Source organism: Sorex araneus, chromosome 1 (assembly GCF_027595985.1).
Source record: "Sorex araneus isolate mSorAra2 chromosome 1, mSorAra2.pri, whole genome shotgun sequence".
Classification (NCBI taxonomy): domain Eukaryota; kingdom Metazoa; phylum Chordata; class Mammalia; order Eulipotyphla; family Soricidae; genus Sorex; species Sorex araneus.
In genome coordinates, this window is record NC_073302.1 from 423,428,628 (window position 1) to 423,452,252 (window position 23,625).

Genomic DNA, 23,625 nt, shown 5'->3' on the forward strand with positions numbered 1-23,625 from the left:
GGCTGAGAAATTTTAAAATTTGAATCTTGTACTGTAAATTATAAGCATATTTAATTATAAGTGAAGAGAGGAAACAAAACGTGGGACGTTGATTTTAACAGTCTGGGTTAGAAGTTCTGAGTAGCTGCAGGAGAGAAGAGAGCTAATATATATAGTGCCCAATATTGTCTGCTACACTCTCTGAGTATTTTATAGATTTTCAGCATTAAGACCGTTTAATGTGTATATGCCAGAGGTAGTAGTCATAATTTCCTCAGCAGAGTCTTTCTTTGGCTCACACGAGGTAAGAGAGAAGATGAAATGATTCATCAGATTATAACTATGTAGAGATCCTAAATTCCAAATGGAAACTGGGAAAGTCAAGCAGATGGGCTCCTGAGATTCATTTCCTCTGGGATTTATGGGAACAACCATCTGGCTCTTTCAATTTTGTTTGAATTCCAAGGGAGGTCCAAATTTATCCAGTTGCTCTCTAATGTCTTTTTAATCCTCAGAAAAATACTGTTAGGTATCTATGCTCTTCAGTTTCTTTTCTATTCTTACCCAATATCTGAATTTTAATATTAATTGTCATTCTCTAAATTGCAGTGCTTCCTCATTTTAAGTATATGGAAATAAACTGTGGACAATGTTAAGTGGCTTGAACCTTCTAGCTTCTTTTCCTGACACCATGCAAATGTCAAAACACTTTAATTTCATTAAAATATATGTTAATTTCCTTGTCCTGACTTACAAAGTACAATACCCATTGCACTATTTAATTTACTTTATAATTTAATGTAAGCTAAATATTGTCACATTTAGTTATACACGTCATGTGCCTTTTGGAAATTGAGCATTTGCTAGTCATTGGAAGAATCTGGACGAGGAAATTTAAAGATGCAAGTTCAAGCCAGATACACTGCTTTTCCCTACTACTGACTTTTTTAGAGTCCATCCCATATTTTTCAGTTATTAGTCATTTGCCTGCATAGTTTCTTCTTCAGAACACGGTCTATACAGGTGTATGTTTCCAGTGCTTGTCTGAGTTCTCAGCACATAGTAGAGTAGTTACTGAATAATATATGGATGCCATGTGGGCTAAAAGGTAATTTAGAAATTCTGCTTATGTCTATCCTTACTAATCTCACCTGTGACTTTTACAAATATATACTCTTGCTAGAAACAGAGAAAAATCAAGCTTCTCTCTCTCTATTTCTCTCTCTCTTTCTCTCTCTCTCCTCATATCCCTTAATAGACAATTCAAAAGACTGTAATGTAGCAGTAGGGGACTTTGTAGAACTCCATTTTTTTATCCCCCCCAGAAACTAACCCAAAATTCTTTAAGCATTCCCAAGTCCCTCTAATACATTACTAATTTGGGGGGCAGAAATGCAGGGGTGGGGTGTTGAGTCACACTTGGCTTTTCTCAGAGCTTAGTCCTGGGTCTGTGATTATGGCTCACTATTGGAGGGATTTGGGGAACCACATGAGGTGCTGGAGATGAAACACATGTTGGCTGATTGAAAGGCCAGTACCTTGCCCACTGCACTATTTCTCTGGCTCCTAAGTGGCTAAAGACATTTAAAGCCATTCAATTGATTCTTTTCCTATGATAATGAAAAATCAGCCTGCTCTAGGGCTGCAAAGGTCAATGTGAGACTTCCCCCCCAAGTTGCTTCACGAGCTTCCTCCTATGCAGAGTCCTGAAGGCTGGCTGTGCTTTCTACAGCTGGGTGAGCTGGAAGGCCGTTCTGCTTTTAATGCTCAGCAGATGAGTTAGAAAATACAACAGAGATCTGTAGTATTTTATCCCAAAAGGGCAGGTAGGGAAGTCATGAAATTGGATTTCATGGTTTGAAATTCTGAGCACAAAAATCTGAAACCAACCTAAAAGACATTGAAATCGTTTACGACATTCTCATCAAGCATCGAGTGGTAATGTCTGCTAACAGTGCCAGTGTGTCCCTTGCATCAACCTGGCAAAGGGTTAATGAGCAGGGCAGATTCCCTCACAGTCTAAAGAACAGTAATACAGAAACAAAGAGAGAATGCTAGTCTTTGTTTTAGGCAGTGCCATCTCATCACTGCCCCCGCCCTTCCTCAGCTCAGTCAGATTATTGGCAACATCTCCGTAATTAGAGATAGAACTGTCAGACGCTAGGGATCCCCAAGCTCCTTTTTAACGTTGCTTAGTTATTTTTGTGGTTAATGTTATGATAAGGAAGTGAAATGCAGGCATTTTTTTTTACACAATAGGCTTTTTGTGGTGTTCTAAAAAAAAGGTTCATCTTCATCACACACCCATCAGATGACAGAAAACAACTCATATCACAGAGAACTCATTCATCAACAGAGTATTTTAAAATGAATTCATTAAAACACACAGATATATATAATATATATATAATATATACCCATTCCAAAGGCACAAAATTTTGCAAAGAAACCTTTTACTTCAATTTTGCTCCTAGGAGAGTATATTCTTGATTTGGGTTGCTGCATTCTGCATTTTAAATCCCATATTATTGACATCTGTGCTAATAGACTTCAGCACAGGCTGTGACAGTATTTCATGACTAAAGGAAGGTGGAATCACTTGTTAGAAATGATACAACTTGACTTATCTAGGTGCAGTGCATTTCACACAATTTTATGCTTATTAGCTAAATATGTAGAAAATCATAATTGTTGCGATATTTATAACATGGATAGAGCAGAAATACACTGCCAAAAAATGTGCAAATATAGGTACAAGAACATATGCCTAATGACTTTCAGTTTCTCATTCCAAATATGGGTCAAAGCAACACTTTGCTTCAATTGACTTGTGACATTTTTAAAAATATTATCGTCATACTTATGTACGCTGTGTATCTATAATATATAAGCATATTTACAATGCTTAAGAAGGAAAACAAATAAAAAGCAATGCTTATTGAGCTCTTTTGAGATCTTTTTGTTTTTACTTATTTTCTTTTTTACAATAGTATTAGTTTATTGCATAATATGTACAAAATTACTACTCCTTACCATACTAAAGTATCCACGACTCTTCACCTGTATGCCTATGTTTTCTTCTACTCCACTCTTCTTCCTTCTCCCCCTTACTACCCCTGTTTGTAACTGGTTCTCTAATGTCAAGGGGTTGTCATTTTTTAGCACTGTCTATTCTCTTATTTTGATTCACTGTATTACATAGATGACTGAGATTATCAGTATTTGTCCTTCTCCTCCTGATATATTAAATACAATATCACCCTGATTGATTTTCAATGAGTCTTTTTGTATTTAGTTAGCTTTACTATAATATTGTACACATATAGAAATTATACCTGCATTTGTATGTTTATTGCAGCACTGTTTACAATAGCCACAATCTGGAAAAAAAAACAGAGTGCCCCAAAACAGATGACTAGTTAAAGAAACTTTGGTACATCTACACAATGGAATACTATGCAGCTGTTAAATGCAAACACAAAACTTCATAAGTTTGTAATTGTATCTCACCACGATTCACTAATAAAATTATTTTAAATAAAAAAATTTAAAAAAGAATGAATTTTAAAAAATATTGCATACATATTCCTGATCATCACTAACAAAGAAAAATCTCACAAAAGAATATGCATTAGGGGCACAATGCTCAGTAACTTCACTAGTGACATTTAAAACATGATAGAAATCTTAATAAAGAGGCAATAATTGTATAATGCTAAATGGGTAAGAAATTCATAAATAGCATAAGTATGATGCTTTGCCTTGAAAATGATCTGGGGCTTGCTAGAGAGAAATCACAGCTTGCAAAGTTTTGTGAGGTGATATAAAGATCACTACTGAAAGTGGAAATAAAGCTGTAGTATCAAGTGGATGATGCCTCACAGTATAAAAATTGAGAAGTTCGCATTAATTTGGGGTGTGTCTGTATATATGAATTTCCTATGTTCCAACCCAGCCTGCTTCTGTTACTTGTTTCTCCCCTGCTTTCTGAATTTAGCAGGCTATCCAGATCAATTTACACATTAAGTCAACAAGCAATTTGGAATTTGTAAAATTTGCCTGAATCTATCAATTGCATTTTTTACAAAGATGTACTTACAAAACAAGTGTTCCCGCAGAACTGAAGATTTAGAGCCATTAGCATTACATGGATTGATTCGGCATATTATTCTCCAAGTGCCTCAGGACAAACAGCAATGTGTTATAGATAGAAGGAAAACACTTCAACCTGGTGGATGTTAGGGAGACTCCTTCATGGTAGACGCAGACTCAGCTTGTCTTCTCCCCTTTCGTCAGTCAGGGAGACTTCCTGAGAACTTGATCTATACCTACTATGATCCCTTTTCTGGTTCTCTTGGGAGCAACAGATGAAAAAAAGAACTTGAAATATATGTGTTGCTACATGGAATGTTAAAACATATTTCAAGAGTCAGAAATATGGCTCAAGAACTATCTTTGGTATATACAAGACCCTGATTTTGATCCCCACTATGAGGGACATTTGGGTTCCCAACAGCACCACGTGTGGCCTCTATACATTCACAAGAAAAACACAAATAAAATTAAAATATAGAAACATAAGGGTTAGAGAAATAGCAGACAGGGAACTTATTTTGTACGAGACCTACCGAGGAGTATTTTGTACATGGTCTCTGACATACCATATGGTCTCTGGTGCCTAACAGGAGTGTTCCCTATGTCCAGAACCAGAACCTGAGAACTTCTGGGTCTGACCTCAAAAATCCCAAATGGAAAAAGTATTAGGGTTTTGTTTTGGAGGGGTGGTAATTGGAGCGCCCATCAACATGCTCGGGGACTATTCCTGGCTCTGTGGTTCAGAATAAATGTTGGCAGTGTCTGGAGACTATATATGGTACTGAGGAACTAGGTTTGCCAATGCAAGATAAGTGACTTACCCGCTGTACTATATAGCTGCAGCTCCTGGAAAATGTTTTGTAAAGAACGCAATACCTATTAGGTGATCCTGGCAGATATATCACTTTCATTGAGTAAGATATCACTTTAATGTCATTATATCCAGAACTGTCTGTAACATTATCATCCTGTTGTTCATTGATTTGCTTGATCAGGCACCAGTAATGTCTACATTGTGAGACTTGACTTGTTGTTACTGTTTTTGGCATATTGAATACAACATGGGTAGCTTGCCAGGCTCTGCCGTGCAGGTGGGATACTCTTGGTAGCTTGCCAGGCTCTCTGAGAGGGACAGAGGAATCGGACCCGGGTCAGCTGCATGTGAGGCAAATGCCCTACCCACTGTGATATCACTCCAGTCCATATACAGAACACTACACTCAATAATTTTTATATTTTCATGAAAAATGATTCTTCATATTTTCCCATCAAATCTTACTTCTCATTCTTAATCTTTGTGGAAAGGGTGAGAGAGCATAAGGCACAATGGTAGCAACTTAGAGTCATGAAACGATCCTATATAGCCTGGTGACCCTAGTTAATAATATTGTATTGCACATTTGAAAATTCTTGACAGTAGATATCAAAAGTTTGCTTCTTCAAAACTGTATGTTATGGATATTAACTTTATGTAATCACTACTTCACAATATATGCAAACTATGTTATACACCTTAAGCTATCATTTATATGCCAATAATGTCTCAAAATCAAACCAAAAATGCTGCCTCCCCCAAACGGTATAGTAGAGATGGCATATGTATTTCTATGTTCATTGCAGCACTGTTTACAATAGCCAGAATCTGGAAAAAAACCAGAGTGCCCCAAAACAGATGACTGGTTAAAGAAACTCTGGTACATCTACACAATGGAATACTATGTAGCTGTCAGAAAACATGAAGTCATGAAATTTGCATATAAATGGATCAACATGGAAAGTATCATGTTGAGTGAAATGAGTCAGAAAGAAAGAGACAGACATAGAAAGATTGCACTCATATGTGGAATATAATGTAACTGAGAAGTACAAGTTGGCAACGATGCAACTTCTGGCAGATATCTCTCTGGACTTAGTTACTAAAATACTAAATTACAGAAACCCAAAACTGAGAGGCCGCTAAGTGTGGTCACTCGACCTCATACCTCTTCATCCTCAGCAATGGAAAACAAATTATCTAATGCTTCCTTTTCAGCAGGTCTGACTTTAGGGGAGAGACTCTCCAAACAATTATAGTAAGTTTTGTTGAAATATTGTATGCAATCGAAGTGAAAGTAAAGTGAAATTTATTAGTTACACAGGCGGGGGGGGGCTTAGGGTGGGGGAGCTAGGGGCGTGGGGAAGTTAGGGGTGTGAGGGGGCGGGGCGGAGCTATACTGGGATTCTTGGTGGTGGAATATGAGCACTGGTGAAGGGATGGGTATTCGAGCATTGTATAACTGAGATTTAAACCTGAAAACTTTGTAACTTTCCACATGGTGACTCAATAAAAAATTTAAAAAAAAAAAGAAAGAAAAAAAATGCTGCCTCCCAATGTACCAGACTATTTCTAACATGAATATTTACCATGACCATTGTGCTTCTCTCAAAGGGAAATAAACCTTAAAAAATATTTTCATATTTTCTTGTATCTGCTTCCTCAAGACTTAATTTTTAAACCTTTAATTAAATAAAGTGCATATAAAGAAATGCAGAAATAATACTTATATTATTTAAATTTTCACCAGCAGATTATTTATTTACAATAAGCATAGAAACCAAGAATCAACATATCCCCAGAACCACATGACCCAAGATGTTCCATTCATATTTTTTTCATTGCTCTCTGTCAAGTATAACATTACTTGCTTACTTTTACCACCCTTACTTTTATAGCTTGAAAATATATATATATATATTAAGTATATTCAAACTAATTTATTATCAATTTTATGTAATTCAGATTAATTTTAGTTCATTCCACTATTGATAAGCATTTTTGGCTAGTATAAATAGTGCTAAGTGAACATCTTAGCATAGATCTTTGAGTGAATGCACATAGACTTGATAGGTTCAAGGATACACATATGTTCAGTTTTTAAAATTACTACCAAACATATTTTCATAAAGATTGTATCAATTTACTCCCCCGAACATAGCATATGGAAAAGTCCAGTTGATTACACCAATTTCAGTTTTATGCATTTCCCTCCTTTCAATTTTAATCTTTCTAGTATTTCTATAGAAATACTCGGTTATTACTTGAGTTTGAATTTCTCCATGCATGATAAAGTTATCAGAGCTAAGCAGGGTTACATCATGGAACTTAGCACTAAACCATCAAGTCATTTTTGGCTGGCCAAGTATGACTAGGAGTGGCCCCTAGGCACTAAGCACCACTGAAGAAGCTCCTATTAGAATTGTTAAAAAAAAAAAATAAATGGAATCGCTTCTCAGCCTTTTGGCTAAGATCAAGTGTAGAAAATAAATGGAATCAATTCAAGCTAATTATACAAAGAATAGAACATTTACTATTTTGATTATCTTGGAAAAAGTTTTATTGATTATCTACTAATTGTGAGAATCATACCATATTTTATATGTGTCCTTAACAATCAATTTAACTCTCCCAGAACCAAGGAATTTATGTTCATAGGTGATTTCATTTTGTTCATTTGGAGGGTAGGTTGGGGCATACTTGGTGATACTTGGGGATCACTCTTGCCTCTGTGCTCAGCAACCACTCCTAGTGGTGCTTGGGGGACCATATGTGATGCAGGGAATTGAGCCAGGGCTGGCTGCATGCAAGAGAAGTGTCCTATCCATTATAGTATCTTTGAAATGGAATGTTTTCTGATGAGTGAGCCAGGAACTACTAAAATGAAGTCACATGAGTGGGTCTGTGGATTTGGGTGCGGATATGTAAGGTCAGATATAACTTTGAGCCATGTTGCAGGAATGATAAATAATAAGCCAGAGAGTTTATTATTTTATTTCAAAGCTACTTAATAACAGAAATATTCAAGCTAAAGGAAATGACACATTAAATAAGTTTGGTTTTGGTTTTTGGGCCACACCCAGTGATGTTCAGGTATCAATCCTGGAAAGCTTGGGGTACCAACTATATGAGGTACTGAGTGTCAAACCTTGACCAGCCTCATGCAAGGTCAGCACCCTATCCGCTATACTCTGTCTCTGTTTCTATCTCTCTGTCTCTCTCTACACACATCACCACCCACCCCCAGCTCTTAAAAAAATGTTGCTTTTAAAAAGTTTGTGTAGTAGTGTTGATTATCAAACCCAGAGCCTGGAGTACTCTGTAGCTAAGCTGTAATCCTGGTTCCAGAAAGAGAAAAATTTAAAGAGAAGGAACATTGCAAGGAACCCAATGATAAATTTGTAGGTTATTTGTAATTATAGATTTAAACATACTTAACCCACAAAAATAGCTTATAAAATTGCCCTTTAATATCTCTTAACAGAGGCTACAAATGACCAAAGTACAACGCTAGCCTTAGTCTCTTTTCACTAATGTGAATTTTTATGCCCTTAAGTGAATGTTATTTGCTTTATATGTTCTGGATTTTTGAAGATCTTAAGAAAACTATGAAAAGAATTCTTTAGACATGATTTTGTAGGAAATCACTTGGTATCATTTTATCTAGTAAAAATATTTTTCCTCTTGAACTTTAGAAAACTAAATTCTAAATAAAATTTAAAAAAAGACGATGAAAAAAGAGAAAGAAAGAATATATGAAAAGAAAAATGTGAAAGGTTTATGGTGCAGTATGTATCACTGTATCCCTCTCATCCGGTTCGTTGATTTACTCCATTGGGCACCAGTAATGTATCTATTGGACTCAGCCCTGAAATTTTAGCAGCCTCTTCTTCCTCGTCATTCCCAACTATTGGAAGCTCTTTCAGGGTCAGGGGAATAAGACCTATTGTTACTGTTTTTTGCATATCGAATACATCACAGGTAACTTGCCAGGCTCTGCCGTGCAGATGGGATACTCTTGGTAGTTTGCTGAGCTCTCTGAGAGGTATGTATATATCTTTTACTGTATTTAGGATATGAATACACCAAAGGAAGCTTGCAAGGCTCTCCTGTGCAGGCAAAAGACTCTTGGTAGCTTGTCAGGTTCTCCAAGAGGGAGAACAAGGCTATTAGATGTTGGTGTGGTGTGGTGTTTTAGATGAAACTAAAATTCTAGTAACTAGCTATTCCACTTATGTTAGTTTTCCATCAAGTGCATCAAATATATTTCATCCACAAAACTCCTTATTTAGTATGAGAGTTAATAGCTCTACTGCTCAATGTGAAACTGATATTCAGTGAAAAACATTAGTAGACAAAAGAAGTCACAGTTTCTTTCATGGACATTAGTTTTCTTGCCATTTCATAGCGTACTTCTATGTGAGAACATAGAACAAAAGATTATAAGCCGATTAAATGATTTCCCACCAAAGGTACTTCCAGTGACTAAGAATTTGGTGAAAGAATAAATATAAAAGCAGACTTTCAGGGAGCTTCAGCAGGAACTATCTTTAGTAAACTCTGATTTCCCCCTGCAAATCTATTCCAATGTCACATACTCTGATTTGACTGTTGGAGCCATGACACTAGCCTCTTTCCTATGAATTAAATACTTACATGATAGCTGCTTAGAACCACTCAAAAGTATGTTATAGCATCGTGGTAATTTATAATTTTCAAACTCCTTCAACACTGTTACTCATTCAATGCATCTATCTCTGTTACCAAGAAAGTGGCTTTATTACTGACCTCTTGCATTCTTGAGTACTGCATGAAAGACTTTCATACGAAGTAGCAAGTGGTACTTTATGGTACAGCATACGTAGGGGGTGTTTGGGTCCCTCCCTAATGTCCAGGTCACTCAAATGACGCCACTTTCCTGTCCTGATACCTGGTCCAGATTACAGTGTCTTAGTCTTGTTTCTACTCTGCCTGCATTGGTGTGGTCCTGCTCCTATGACCCCTTCTTTTCAATGTATATGTTTCAAGGCTAAGTTCTGGAGTTGGAAACCTGTGACCAGTGTTGTCTTGCCAGGGCTGGCTGTTCTAGAGTTTGTTGCAGGAACTCTCAAGGGCTGCAGTGTTGTCCCTGAGAAGTCCCAGTCCACTTGGCTTTCCTTGGTTCTATAGTCACAGCCACATATACATATACATATACATATACATATACATATACATATACATATACATATACATATACATATACATATACAAAAGACCTCTGCTTGCCCGCTGAGGGACAGAGAATCTATACTCCATACAGAAATCCTCAGGGTCAAAGAGAAAGTTGCCTAACATGGGGTGTCCTTTGTCTTATGATTCCCACCTCCACTTATCCTATTATACATTTTATCTCTCTCAACTGGGTATCTTATAAACTGGAAAGACTGAAAGTGACTTATTCAATTAAAGGAACTGGATTACCTGGTGTCCCTCCTTTCACTCCCTCTGTAACATTTCCATTTTACTTGAAAAAAGGAAAAACTACCTGGATCATGAAATAAATAACTCACTCCTGGGTCCAAAAGCTACATAATCTCCATTGGAAGAAAGAACTTTGGATTTCAGATCCTGTATTTCTTTCTTCTCCTTACTCTGGTCCTTGGACTAGAGAGATAGCCCAGCGGTAGGGCGTTCACCTTTCATGCGGCCAACCCTTGTTCGATTCCTTTGCCCCTCTCAGAGAGCCCAGCAAGCTACCGAGAGTATCACGCCCGCACAGCAGAGCCTGGCAAGCTATCTGTGGCGTATTGGATATGCCAAAAACAGTAACAATAAGTCTCACAATGGGAGCCGTTACTGGTGCCAGCTCAAACAAATCGATGAGCAATGGGATGACAGTGACAATGACAGTGACTCTTTCTTGTCCTTGAGTATCTCTGGGATTCAACTAAATTGAAAACCCAAACTAAACAGCAACATATTTTTTTTTCTAATTTGATAGACACAATCCTATTGTAGAATTTTATTCCCATACAAAAAGAAGGAATCTTATGCTGACTTTGTGTAAATTTATATTCAGCAGGTGTTGAAAGTTGTAAGCTGTATTAATATTTCAGGCTAATCTCTGAGTAAAATTCATATGATATCATATATATATATGTATGTATATCCCTGTGTCATTTCTTTTGTATTTGAGCCCTGAGGTGATTTTATCATGAAAAGTGCAATACTAAAAATCTAATAAACTGTCATATCTCTGAAGGGTGGCTCTTTGCTGATATAAGCAATATCAAGAATCTCACTGCAGGTTGAAGACTGTAGGACAGCAATCTCTTGCAAACACAGGAAAGACATTTCCACGTTTTTCTTAAAACTTAGGTCATTGCCTATTATTTTATTAATTCTATAACTGGAATTTCCTTGCTTTGCTTATCTCAGCTGTGATTAGATTCTCCTGAATTTTCTTGATGAAGGCTGGCTATATATTCTAAGACAATTTTTCTAAATTATTGTCATCTCAGACACACATGCAACCCTTAAGTTAACTTCTTAAATGTCACCAACATTAGATGTTAATTGTGTCAGCTTATTATCTAATAATTAAGGAAAATGGATGCAAATATTGACCACATGCATGGTAGAAAATGCATGTTGTGCATAATAAATCTAACACTGCAGTGTAGCAATGTGGTCTCTTTGTTCATCGATTTACTCGAGTAGGCACCAGTAACGTCTCCATTGTGAGACTTGCTGCTACTGTTTTTGGCATATCGAATACGCCATGGGTAGCTTGTCAGGCTCTGCTGTGCAGGCGGGATACTCCCAGTAGCTTGCCTGACTCTCCGAGAGGGATAAATAAATCTCACAATAAATCTAAGTAATAAACATATTACTCATGTTTACTTTAAATTCTTTCTATTTTTAGCCTTTTTCTTTAACCTAGAATCTACGCAATGTTCATGAGGGTTAACATTCTGAAAGATTATTAAAAAAATTTACACTGAAATTTTAATAAAGTTTATAATAAATTGAAATGAAATACTTTAGCCTCAGAATTGTCAGTGATAATCTTTTTGTTATTGAAACCATAATGTGAGGTTATGACTAACTCTTTCTTTGGTCTATTCTGACCTCCTTTTCTCTTTGCTCACTGATTCTTCAAACATTTATTTGTTTTTTATAGAGGAAACTTAATGATCATTTTTACACCACTTCCAAACTGGCTGACAGATAAGATGACTCCCAATGGTCGAAGCCCTTATATAATTCCTTCCACATCACTGTGATGGAAAGTCTTGCTTCTAATCAATAGAATGAAAACAAGGATGGAATGCCACTATTGTGATAGTGTTACACAGCAGAACACATTACATAGAAAGGAAAAGGAATTTCACTAATGTAAGCAATGTCCTCAGCCAGGAACTGGGGCTCAAACAGCTGGTAGGATGCTTGCCTTGTAAATGGCTGACTTGGTCCAATTCCCAGCATCCCATACCTCTAGTTATCCCTGAGTCCAGGGCTATGACTAAGTGTCAGCACTGCAGGGTATTCAAAAGTATAGTTTACAAATAATTTCAAAGGTAGTTTAAAAGTGTAACTATAAGTCAGACTCTATCTTCTAGACTTTAAGGAACAAGTCACTGGAAATTTTATAGATTCAATGAAATACAATTTTCCAAGAAAAAAAGTTTAAATAAGGGCATTGAACTGGAATATAGACCTGATAAAAAATGCATGAGGGAAAGAGGTCAGGGGAATGATGGTATGAAGTAAAAGTAACAATGGGCATAGTGTCTAGGCATGTTAGCAGTAAAACATGTACCAAAACCATAACTTTCAATCAAATAACAGCGGGCCAATAAGCAGAGTAGGAAGATCAGACCAGAGATAACTTAAGGAGGGAGATGGAAGTTCCTGGACACCTAAGTGGAATTAGTGTGTGGTAACTATGAATATCAATGTTATAAAGTTAAATTCTATTGTATCCATATTACATAAATTACAATTTACAAATAAAGTGTATCATTTGTAAAATTAACAATTATGCTGTCAATGAATTTATAGATTAAAGTAGATTAAAAGTTAAAGCGCTTTTGTTCTACCCCCCAAAAAAGGCATTGATATGCAGATGAGACCTCAGACTCAAATGTCACCTTGCGTACCAAAAGAGAGCCACATCATGCTGTTCTGACCTCACAATCTAAAAAAAAAGTGAGGAAATGAAAAGGTATTGTTTTTAAGAGGCTAAGTTTGTGATTTGTTACACAACAACAGTAAACACATTTAATGTCTTTTTTCAAAGTCTATAGCTGCTCTGCAGAGGTTTCCCTTCATACCAGAATTAGCCATAAAATAACATCTGAGGAGTAAATATAGTCTGGAGAAAGTTTATGATCTTTTTCAGTATAAAAATTGATAAGCAAGATGTAGCAGATGGAAGCGCTTATCTTCACTCAAATGAATTAATAGATGGAAATTTCCATTGAAACACTAACATATAAGTTAATAGCTATGTTTTCAATGATGACAAAATCCATATCATATGTATCACTGTCATCCCGTTGCTCATCGATTTGTTCGAGCGGGCACCAGTAACATCTCTCATTGAGAGACTTATTGTTACTGTTTTTGACATATCCAATACTCACAGGTAGCTTGCCAGGCTCTGCCGCGCGGGCTCCATACTTTTGGTAGCTTGCTAGGTTCTCCAAGAGGGGCAGAGGAATTGAACTCAGGTCGGCCGTGTGAAAGGCAAATGCGCAACAGCTGTGCTATCGTTCCAGCCCCATCATATGTATATATATATCAAATATGTATATATGTAAATATCAAATTCTAGGTTCTGATATATCATTAGGATTCTTGGTTTTAGAATAATCTTTTCAGTGGTGGTAGTTTATACCTATGTTTTAGCTTGAGGGGACACACCCTGTAGTGCTCATGCCTTACTCTTGACTCTCTGCTCAGGGACCACTCCTGGCAGGTACGGGGAAACATATAGAGTGCCTAGGATTTAACCCAGATTAGCTGCATGCAGGCAAGCACCCTACACCCTAGACTATCTCTCTGGCCCCAATTTAGTCACACTCACCAACTAAATTTTTCTCTTGGGCACAATGCAGTTATCTCCATGCTGAATAATCAAGGTTAATATATAGCTTCAGAATAGAAAGTCATCATAATCATCCCGTTAGTTGTCGATTTTCTCAAGCGGTCGCAGTAACATCTCCATTTGTCCTAGCCCTGCAATTTTAGAAGCCTCTCTTCACTCGTCCTTCCCAACGGTGTCACATTGGAGGCTCTTTCAGGGTCAGGGAAATGAGACCCATCATTGTTACTGGTTTTGGCATATGAATACCCCATGGGGAGTTTGCCAGGCTCTCCCATGTGGGCAGGAAACTCTCGGTAGCTTGCCAGGTTCTCCTAGAGGGAGAACAGGCTATAAGTCGCTTCTGGGGGCTTGGTTTCATAGTCCAGGATGTTGGCCCTGGGAGCATTTTCTGGGTGTGAACACCTAGCTACTGGAAAATGGGGGATCTGGGCAGAAGAGGCCCAGTCCCAATCCAAGAAGGCTTGGAGATCTCAGCCCCAGGTCCTGCCGGTTCCCCTGGGTTCCCCTGCCGGTTCCTTGATGCATGAGGCTTGTCTGAACCTGTGGAGAGGGGCCTTGAGCATGACTGTGGCTGGGTTCCGGAGGTCTTCAGCTACCGGGGCAGGGAGGGAAACACAACCCATCCCCTACAAGAGGCCCCAGTGAAGACAGACAGGCACAGGGGCAAGAAACTCTGCCAAAATAATTGCAATTCTCCCCATGAACGAGGAATTCCCAGAATAGTAAGTAATTAGAACAAATATTTCATATATATACATATATATGTAGGTATACATAAAATATATAATAAATATATATTTTAATATACATTTAAAATCTCTACATCTGGGTTTACTCTCTGCGATAAGAGTAAACTTATTCCTCCAAAAGAAGAATCAAAAGAGCTATGCTTGGACTATCATGTGTCACTCAAGTGAGAGAAGGAATCAGGAGTTTGACCTCCATCGACGATCAAGAATCAGGGACGCTGTATCATTTGCTAAGGTGTCGAAAATCAGATGGGCCAGACACATAATGCGATTTAGTCCAGATTACCACTGGACTCGAGCTTTTACTGAGTGGATTCCACGGGACGTCAAAAGACCTAGTGGCTGCCCACCTATGAGATGGTCAGACTTCTTCAAAACCCTGAACAAACGGTTTGAGGTTCTTTGTGTTCCTGGAGCGAGCAGATGGCATTGGGCTACACTAGCAAGAGACAGGGATGAATGGAGACGTTACTGGTGCCTGCTTGAGCAAATCAAAGATCAATGGGATGACAATTGATACAAGTGATACATCTGAGTTAGGTAAAAGAAACAGTCTGTTTTAGAATAATACAAAACTGAAGTAATTCAGAGTCTTCTTAGTATGATAAATGCATATATTATTAGCAATAAGATTTGTCTTTTAATATATATAGACTATCCACTTCTCATTTTATTCATTTCTTATTTCACAAAATGAAACTTGTTTATCTATTTTTATATTTACATTTGTCATAAGTTTTAACGTGTATTTTAATATATATTTAAATTGAATGATTCCTTAAAATTTTAGCATTTAAGAATAAGTGCATTTTATGTTTGACCTATGCTCAACTCTGAGAATACAGAAATAATCTAAAATAGTTGCTCCCCTGTGGGTTTTTTATAGACAAATGTGAGGTGAGGGGAAACATAAAAATAATGAACTGATCTTTCCTTCATTCAGTGTCCTGTAAAATATGACAGGTTTTCAACTTCATAAATTTTATCATAAGAGTTTTACAGGATATTATTGTTAGCCTGTGATCTTACTCAAAATTTAGAAATACAATTGCTGCTTTTTAAATATTCAGAGTGTATAAGTGCCGATTATCAATGTAGCAGCTATTTTGTTGTTTTTGTTTTCAAAATAATATCCTATTTGCTCTGTCCTACTTTCTCTAAGTTGTTTTTAAAGAATGAAAAGTCCCTAAGAAAGGAACATGCTCAAAATACGCTTAACAAAAGATTGTGAAATATCTGACCTGTCAGATTCAAGAATTTCAAGGGGTGACAGTCAAGTTCATCCAATTCCCACCAAGTGCTGTGCCACCGGATTCAATTGCTACTTTTTTAGACTAAAATTAGAAAGGATTACTCCTAAGCTACAAGAAGATTCTTTCTGCTGAATTTGAAGTCAGTTTTTCCTTTGATTTTTCTCCCTTATTTACCTTGTCCTTACTAGGAGTATTAGCATCAAAGTGAAGATGTAACCAATAGAAGCCCCCATTTTTAATCCCACTCATGAGAATACATTTTATAGTACTTATAGCATACTATACTACCTACTAGTCCCCTATATTTATTGCTTGTGATCTATCTGTCTCAGACAGAATATAAGCTTTACAATATTAGAGGTTTTCCCGTAAGGACTGTGCAGAGGGGCTAGATAGTACAGCAGGTGGGGAACTTGATTTACATGTGGCCAACCCCGGTTTAAATCCTGGTACCACCCTGAGCCTTGCCCGGTATATTTCCTGAGAGCAGAGCCATGAGTAACTCATAAGCAATACTGGTGTGGTCCCCCCAAATCAAATAAACAACAAAAAGTAATTTGACTCTTTAGCTGAGGAATGCTAAGTTGTATGTAAGGGGTGTTCCTTTTGTTCTTGTTGTTTTAATAGAAACCACACTCACTAGTTCTCTGGGTAGATGGGCACTAGGATCACTTCTAGTGATATTTGTCCTAACAGTCCAGTACTCTGGGAGCCACCAGGTTTACCTCTCTCTTACTCACAGGCCATCAGAGGTACACCTGGGGATGCTGGGAAGGTTGGGTGCTGGTAATCAGACTGAGTTCTTGCACATGCTAGGTAATTCTGCTGAAGCAATCCCTAGTATCCCATCATGATTGCATTCAATGAGTAAGTTAACTCATTATGTTAAGATAGTTTTTAGACCTAGTCCAGTTTCAAGGAGTGAAACTATTCAAGTATTGTTGCAATGCTTTTTGTTCAGCATACTCAAAATCATTCTCGGAAGGATAAAAATAACATCAAGCTCTTTGATGGCTACAGAGCTGTGTTTCCTCTGATTCATTTCTAGCCTCTCACCTGGAGGTCATCTGATCAATGGCCCAACTGAAATATTATTGGCAAAGGATAGCAATGACAAAGGGCTAAGGAAAAGTTCAATGGCCCCCATAGAGAGTACATTTTTAACATTGTAATCATTAAAATCTCTCTGTCGGAATAGAATGCTTTCTATATTTTTTATGTGCAGGATTTATGAAGTTTAACATAATATCACAACAGAATCCATTTTCACATATCTCTTACTAAAGAACACATAAATCTATTATTAAAATCTAAGTGTAATTTTAGAAACATACTATAATTTGGATTTCTCCCACTTAAATCTTTTTTAGAAAAAATTATTTCATATCACGTTTTGAAGATGCAGAGACCAAAAGCAAAAGCTAAAAGTTAGGGCAAACATGGAAAGTGCACCAACTGAGATCTAGATAATTAGCAAGTAGAACATGTCCCTGACTTATTGTATTCCCTCTACTTTTTCTCTACGAATATGCAAAAAATTAAATGATACATTCAAGTCATCATTTTAATGGTTGTCCAGCTGTGAAAAAGTGAAAAGATCACTGAATTCAGAACAGAGGACAGTTTGGATTTTAGCTCTGCTGCTCCTTATGCTACATTTGCAAATTAAATTTTTTGAGTCTCACTTTTCTCTTTTGTAAAAATATTAGAACAGTACGTAATATACACAGTCCATGAGTTCTCTGCTAGAATTACATTTGGAACGTAGTGAATTCATCACTCTGTACACATCCCTCTGTACACCAGCTTTTAATCTAGTGTAACCAGGAATTCAGCGATTATCTCTCAAGCATTTAGTTCTAGTGACTCATTTTTCTCAACAAGCAATATTTTAATGTCATCCCATTAGAGTACAAATATGTTTCTGTTATACTTTCTTAAAACACATATACTCACATACTCTTCATTCTGGGTCCCTGAATCTGCCACTATATATCTCTCATTTGGTTGGGAATAAAGCTATTCGACAGTTTTGTTTTATCTTTTCCCATCTACTCCTTTATATAATCAGTATTTTCCTACTCTCTTTCAACACCACTTTTAATGATTACTCCTCCACATCTAGAAATCAGTGATTATTGTAAAGCCACATTTCTTTCTGACACAATAAGGTTATTAGCACCTTCTATCCAAAATTTCACATGACTTCCAGGACACCATGCCCTCTCTGTTTCCATCTTGCAACTGCATAGTGCCTTTTATTCTACTTTCTCATTTTTATCAATACTGGTTGTCAATTATTTACTCTCAAACACTTCCCAGTTATACTGTATTCGTGGACAGTAAGCACCAGAGCCAGGAGTAAGGCAGTGAGGCAGGAGTCTGAAGTCTTTCTAGAAGAAAGAGAAGTTGTAGCTTATAGTGAGTGAGCAAGGGATGAAGTAAGAGAAATAAGAAGCTGGATCATACGAAGCCTGGGGTGGCTGGTAAATATTTGAATTTTCCTCTGAGCAAGATGGGAAGCACTGTAAGATCCCAGCCAAGAAATGACATATTCTGACCTACATCTTAAACAGGATTACTTTGTCATGGTGATAAGAACAGACATCTACTCTTTATTTGCTTTCTGAGGATTTTATTCAGCATTTTATGTGCTCCCACTTTCTCTCTACTCTTAAAAATATTGTTTTATGTTTTAGAGCCTCAGCCTCTTGTGCTTAGGATTTACTCCTGGCTCTGTGCTAAAGAATCACTCTTTTTGCTGTTGTTTTTGCTTTTGCTTTTTGGGTCACCTGGTGATGCACAGGGCTTACTCCTGACTTTGCACTCAGGAATTACTCCTGGCAATGCTCAGGGGACCATATGGGAGCCTGGGAATCGAACCCGGGTCAGCCTTGTGCAAGGCAAATGCCCTACCCCCTGTACTATCGTTCCAGCCCATAAAGGATCACTCTTAAAGGTGATCAGAGAACCATATGTGGTGCAAAGGAGTTGGTTGTGAACAAGTTAAATACTTTGCCCCCAGTACTATCTCTCCAGTACCAACTCTTTAAACATTTTGTACAATAATGCAAAACAATAAAAATATACTGTAGAGGTCATACCCTGTCTGCATTGCTTAGGGGATACCAGGACCACAACAAGTCATGTTCAGGATCTACTACAGTCACTTCTCTCTCTTTCTTTTTTTGGTGGGGTGCAGTGTTGGAAGGATGGTGGTCCATGTAACGTCTCAGATGGAACTCATGACTCAGAGCATGCAAACATATGCGTGATCACTTGAGTTCCATCCCTGACCCTTTTTGGCATATCTGTAGTATAGCATGTATTCCCAAGTACTCCAAGTTCACTTTCAAATGACATTACTCAATTTTATATTTAGCATGAGTGGCTTATGAAAATATTATTAGTCTTTCTCTCTTGTCCTGCACATCAGTACATTCTTTCATTTCCCTTCCAAATAGTATATGTGAGCCATTTATGTTTATATAAATAGTAGTATATGTAAGCTATTTATATGTATATTACACATATATGTAAGTGTATATATATGTGAGTGATCTACGCACACAAATTTATAACGTAGGTAAAATTCAAATAGTTATTTTAAATAATCTATTTTTGTCCATTCTATCAGCAGCAAGAAAAACAAGATTTATTTACTTTCTTTTATTACTGTTTTGAATCTCTTCCTTTCCATATGTAGATCTGGGCTTATGACTGATATCATTTTTGTCTATATAAGGAACTTCTACCATACCTCTAAGTATCTTAATTTTAACTATTATAAGGAAAGAATTATGCCCTCTGAACTCCTTACACATTAGAGTACTGACCAGAAGGGAGGGATTATTTTATTTTAAATGGCACCAAAAATGCAAACTTCTAATATCTGAAAGTCTTGATTTTTTAAAAGAAAACGTCCCAGAAATTACTGAAGTCAATTTACAGAAGTATTTTCAAATTGGCTAATTAATACTCATGCTAAAATTGTTTTGAAAGATGAATGTTTGTTGTGTTATTAACTAAATATAGCTGCAAATGAAGATGATTATGATTTTGAGCACATGTAAAGAGATGCATTCAATGTGCCCTGAAAGTTCTATGACCTTTTTTCCTGGAATGTAAGACATTGTACCACAAGTTAAGTGGTGAATGTGATAATCAAAAGTATGATATAGGTTCTTTTTAAAAAAAGTTAGAAATTACCTCCTTGCAACTTGGGAAATATTTTATTGAGAAAGACATTCACACATTTACAAATAAGTTGAATAAACCTTACTTAAGCTTTTAAGTAGAAAGCTACCATCCTATTAGTTAGGACTTTATGAGTTATTTCTGCTGGCAATATCAAGCAACAATGCAGATAGAAGAATAATCTTACATATACTTATAATTTTCTTATTTTTTGGCTGACATAACTGAGATCAGGCACCATGTTGAATCTATTAAAAATATATTTGTTCTCCACATTTATCCTTTAAAAAAAAACGTCCTGAGTTCTTCCAAACAGACAGTTCCAAACAGTTAGTTCTAGAGCTGACTGCTTGGAATTTAAATGCTTCTAAGTTGATATCATTTCCAGATCAAGGCGCCACTGGCTTTAAGCATTACTAATGCCAAGAGCAGTAAGCAATTTCCTTTGAGTTTTTATTACTGTTCTTGAGAAAATGTGCTTGTTTTCTCTAACTGCTATTCAAATTTAAATGACACCCAATGTCCAGTCTATTATCCTCTTCCATACAAGGAACTGATAGAGAGATGACATGGCATAGATTAGATTAATGAAAGGTTTTCATACATCCAAGTAGATAGGATAATTCACTGTGACAACATAGAGTGTAGCCCAAAGGATTAATAAAGACCAATGAGTACTGACAAATGAAGCTTATATGTTCTTTCCCTATTATTTACTTATTCTTTGGTACACAGAATGTCTAGCATCAGCAGAAGCTGAAATCTAGTGAGATTTGGTATTAACCATATATTCTATAACAAAGAAAAAAGTAAGAAAGCAAAACAACAGAAAATTTTATAGTACAAATACAACTAATAAAGTAAAATGGAAACCTTTACCTTATGCAGATTTCACATACATCTCCTTAAGAATTCAACATACTAAAATTTCTGATGCAAACAAATTGCATATATTCCACAAAAAAATCTTTAACTGTCCATATTCAGCACAATGATTATGGTAAATCTTTTCTTGTCATCATTTATAAACACGTAAAGCCTCTTGAATTAAGTGTATGCTTCTATTGTTAATATTTTCAATGATCCATGCTAATTTTTACATTTTTTGTGAACTTAACCATAATTTGTTTTTAAATAGCAAGCATTTAAGATATATTCTTTACCACAACACTCCCCTACTTCAAGAGCAAAATGCAAAGCAAATCAAAACTGTCAAGAATGTGCTTAAGACATTTCAATTGACATATTTATCTTAACACCAGTGCTCAAGCCAATGAACTAGAATGACCCTCTTGTGTGGAAAAAAAGTCCATGGTAGCTAAAGTACATTTCTTGTCATTTTAAATCTTTGCTGATTTTAAAATAAAACAGACCACACTCTACTCACTCATCTATTTTCAATATTTGACAATGTCTTGGAAGAACAGAGGTAGAGTGAGGATAGGAACAAAGAGCTCCATGTCTCACTGGAGCCAGCATCAGGGAGAAACAGAGAAAAAGAAAGCATCCTGATCCATCCTTCAGCCATATACCTAACCTGTCATACTTTTAGCTTCCTGATTCAAAGTAGCATCTACTATAGAGATGTAGTAGCTTACAAATGATAAGCATCCATATTTATCAGTTTTAATCATTTTTTTTGTTTTCTCTCAGGTAACCATAAAAGTTCATGAACAAATCAAACCTCACATGCATTTTTTTTCTCAGAAATACATAAGCCATGGGGCTGGAGTGATAGCACAGTGGGTAGGGCGTTTGCCTTGCATGCGGCCGACCCAGGTTCGGTCCCCAGCATCCCATATGATCCCCTGAGCACCGCCAGGAGTAATTCCTGAGTGCAGAGCCAGGAGTAACCCCTGTGCATCGCCAGAACTATATAAGCCATGGGTCTAGAGAAATAGTATAGAAGGCAGGGAGCTTGTCTTGCATGTGGCTGATTTGAATTTGATTCCACATGGTCCTCTGATCCCTGTGAGGAGTGATCTCTGAGTTCAGATCAGGAGTAAGCCAAGAACACCTCTGAGTGTGGCCCAAATAAGAAAACAATGAACAAGCCTTAGCTAGCCTTGGCTTAAGAATTCTTTTGTAAAATCAATCTTCAAGTTTGCTGCAAGTTGAATGTGACTGGAGGGCATTGCGTTGAGAGAAATAAATCAAAGGGAGAACAAAAACTGAGTAGATGATCTCATCTGTGGTATACAGAGAAGAGACAGAATCAAAGAATAACAAGCCCTTGGAAGTGGATTACTAAACTGAGATTACCAAAGAGGGGAGGATATTTGGGCAGAGTGGGGGATGAAGAGGTGGACTAAAAGTGTAAGAAGGACAAGGGAAGGGTACTGGGCCTTTGGGTGGTAGTGAGGTGTGGTAAACGCTACCCATACTATAAACATATATCCTTAACAACAACAATAATAAGGAGAAAAAGAATTATTTTTATCCTGATTATGTCAACACAAAATTGGTGCAAGTTCGAAGTAACTGGGTCCTTGAGTGATGTATGATAGATTTGCATACAAAACTCCAGATGCTTATGAAGTTCTAGTTTATTGCACAGTTTAAGCAGGAAGTTCTAGTTACCTTGGATATGTCCAGGTCTCTCTTCTTTTTTTTTTTATAATACCATTCTTTAATGACACCATAAATATAATTTTTTTGAATCGCCCATGAACTACACTTACAAAGCTTTCTTGCTTGAGTTTCAGTCATACATGATTGACATCCATCCCTCTTCTTTAACCCATGCATGATGTCACTCATCTTGTCCCTACACTGTCTCAGTGCAGTGAATAACGAACAGATTCTGCCCCTTCATTGTTCTTTTGACTCCATTTTACAAGAACCAGGTAGTGTCCTTTGCTGAACTGTATCCAGAGTCTCAGATCTGCAATGAAAGCTCATGACCTGTGTCTCTTTGCTGCTGCTTGCTGTTCCGGAGTCTCTTCCTGGGGTTTCTCAGATTATCTCTTTTAAGTTATGTAACTGGGATCTCTTAATTTCTTTGACTTTTCTTATTTCTCAGCTATGCCCATTATGAATGAAAACTTCTAATTTTCTGCCATGTCCTTCACAGAGGGAGGTGTCAAAGGGAAATTGCTGAATGTGAGGTCATAAAGGAAGTTACCAGGCTGGAGGTTCCATGTCAGTTCTTATGTTTTCCACCAATAGTTATTTCCATGATCTTTATTTTTGACCAGATGGGTGAGATTTAAAAGGACCAGTTAATGATCCCTTCTCTATTCCATCTGCCTTCTCCCCTCCACACGTGAAGCAGTCTTCCAGTTATGGAGCAATCCTCCTGGCCCTTGTATCTACTATCCTTGGGCGTCAGCCTCATGTGATGTTATTTTATACTCCACAAATGAGTGCAGTCCTTCTATGTCTGTCCCTCTATTTCTGACTCATTTTACTTAGCATGGTAATCACCATGTCTATCCATTTATA